Source organism: Opisthorchis viverrini (assembly GCF_000715545.1).
Source record: "Opisthorchis viverrini unplaced genomic scaffold opera_v5_232, whole genome shotgun sequence".
Classification (NCBI taxonomy): domain Eukaryota; kingdom Metazoa; phylum Platyhelminthes; class Trematoda; order Opisthorchiida; family Opisthorchiidae; genus Opisthorchis; species Opisthorchis viverrini.
In genome coordinates, this window is record NW_008751891.1 from 394,287 (window position 1) to 397,518 (window position 3,232).

Consider the following 3,232-nt stretch of genomic DNA (forward strand, 5'->3'; position numbering starts at 1 on the left):
ATCGGCTCTGCGGATTTCCCGAATATAAGGAAACAGGCACTCGGGTGTATGCTCTCCCGAATTCTAATCACGTCTACGAGAATTTCGATACTATGAAGGAGGCTTCCGAAATTGGTTTCATCTTCCGACCATACACAGTAAATTCCGAACCGTTCGCTATCTGTAGTGGCTGTGAATTGGTTCATGTTTTTTAAACACAAGTATAAATTATAGATCAGAAATTTTCTCTCTAGCTGAATTTCCTCCACTCTGTATGCTGCATACTGGGAACTGTGAGCCAGATTATGAAAAATTGCCCTTCACGACCCACATAAGGTGTGGACGAAAAAGGAGACCATCAAGTGAAGCATAGAAGCCAGCGTCATGCTCGCCTGGCTGAGTGCAGTTTCAGATGTACAGGTCTAACGGGTGATCACATAGACGGACTGTCTTTCTCTTCTTGCCCCTTTATCTGCTATAGCTGGGTCTACTTTGGGGGTATTATGGCATTTCGAGGTAACGGGGAACCTACAAAAAAGATCCGCACTTCCAAGTAAAAATTTTGCGAATGCTCCAGTCTGATCGGGAAACGCGATGCCACAGCAGTAATTATTTTGGAGGTTTTTATGTTGTGGACATAACGAAGGTAGCGGTTTCAGCGACAACATACGTTGAAATTTCCTCTTAGGACGGGCAACTTGGGAAGTCCCTCCCGAGTAAGTTAACCGCCAAGAAGGTAGTCCATATCTCTGTCTGTGCAGTCACGAAAGCAACAGCGTGACGAGCAGACAGGCAAAAAAGGCGGTCCGGTGTGATTATCCAGGGCTGGTTTCCTCAAATGAACATAGTAACACAATAAGAGAAACCGCTACTTGGTCTTCTCCTCCCATGCACTTTTGCACTGTTAAAAGCACCACGACAGAATTTTGTGGTGGTCTGGCTAGCCAATAAGTTACTTTACCAGGAGTGTGTGGCAAACAAATAGGAATAATAACGCTAAGTTGGGTATGCAATGATAAAGAGGTCAGATGGATCAGACTCACTAACAGTTGTTCCCTTTAAAATAGTTCGTCGTTGGCTCAGGTCAAGGAATAAGCACTAATCCAATTATGGTGGTCCGGGGATCTTCTTCTGAACAGTTCTCACATGTAATAGATTCCGAAGATGATCTGAAATATTTTGATACCAGGGTATGCATATGAGGCTCGCGAATGACCGCTGCAAGCGCGAGTGAAATCACAATAGAGAGTCGAAGCACGTGACCACGCTCGTATCGTGTGAAGTTGTATAGGTGCGCGCTTTTGTAGTTTTTCGTATTCAAACAAAAAAACGATTGCGCAATTGATGAAATACGTAGTGTTAAGATGAACTCAAAGTAAAGGTACAAAATACCACAATTCACCCCAGATTGGAGTCAGTCTAATGGCGTCAGACCTACTGCTAATCAAAGAACGAAATAAATCTCACGAGCAGGAAACTATTCACTTATACGCAATTGATGATGGTGAGGAAATCTTATAATTTCTAATGAAGATTTTGCACTGTCTTTGAAGCTCTTCCGTGCTGAAAGGCCCCCAAATCGTTCAACCAGGAATCAGGTGGTCACGTATTGACTGGTTTCTCAAGTGAGGTTTTCTCAGAAGAATAATTGATTCATCCTGTTATACTGTTCTTCATCTGAGCATTTTGTTGATTGCTGGTGACCTGCAGAAATCGGCTACTGTTCAAAATAGACCTCATCATGTCTGCGCTGTCAGTCCATTCTGGAATCCGAAAAGCACTGTGCAGCAGGTTTTATCTTTGTTAGGAATAGTCGGAAGTGCGCATCTCACAAAACTCTACTTCTTTCTGAGGCATTCACTCGACAGGGTAATCAATACACGACCACCCGGATGTGATTTCTGTGATGGAACTACGATTGGCGACGTTAACTGTCCAAGTGAGATGTAGTGGCATCACCAATCCGGCATTCGCGCCCGAAGGGTTGTGGGTTCAATAAACTGAGATTCGTGGTTTGAGCACTGCTGATGATTTACTACACAGATGGAGGAGCTGGTAAGGGTACTACTGATGTGTTTTAACAACGTCAATGTTTGCTTCAGTCACAGGGAAAACTCTCTGCTGAATGTGTGAAGTTGTATTCATTTTTCTATTTGGCGGACGGAAGTGCACAGCAGCAGGATCCGCGCCTAAGTCAAAAGCTTAAGGTTGACTTTGGTCAGTCGCGCATGTATTTGCGATATGATTCTCTGATGGATGGATCACAATCATTTCCCCTTATATTAGAGATCGCTGCGAAATCCCATAAACGCAAACAGCCCGGAAGCTTGTGCTTCCGATGACAGTCGTGGAGAAGACGACAATGGGCGATCTTGTGCCTGAAATGTACAGCTACCGTCAGGTTCAGCTCCTTAAATGCACTCAGCCTGTTTGAGGACAGAATCGCTATTGTACACACTAAATGTCGGGGCCACCGTTCCAGCAGTATGGTGTATGAAATTTTCACGTCCATCATGCTGGCTACGCTGTTAGCGCTACAGCTGTAAATCAATGTAACCAAAAAAGAGATCGGCCAAATAAGCCAAACAACGCTTGCAATGTTTGGGGGCTGTTCGCCGAAAGCAGGGTTAACTTGCTCAAAATATTCTCCTAGGGTGACACCTAAGTCATGGCCCCTTCTGATTTGAGGCGATAAGCAAGTGGCCCACCAAAGTCTCACAGGGATACCTTGATAAAAAAATTCGGGCACAAAATTCCAAAGCGACGAATGGGAGCAACGTGACCAAGGTTTTCTGAACATTGACAAACCTGAGTGCCCGAAAGATGCAAGTACTAGCTGTCGAAAGCTTTTTCCGCAGGAGTGTGAACTTCTTCCCCAAAAACAAGAGGTGGTCGCGTGCCGAACCAGATGTGGACAAAACATACTTTGCGGAAGCACAACAAGCCTCGATGACATCAAAACTGATCATTGTGGTCGGGATGTCCTTTAAAGCTTTTTATATTTATACCTTATTTATTTATATACCGTTTATGGCATTATAATGCGGAAACAAAGTCTGCCCCGTGGAATGAAGGTTCAACGAGAGGCAGTTGGGAAGGTGTTTAAGCTAAAGCCGTCCCCCATATTTTGAATGTTGAGTTTCGGCTACAGTAGCGACCTAGATCTGTGTTCGGATGTCCTTTGCGTAGCCGACTCCTGCAGACGTTCCAGATGGCAATTCATCGATTGTGTTACAGTGATTCAAGAGAAGGC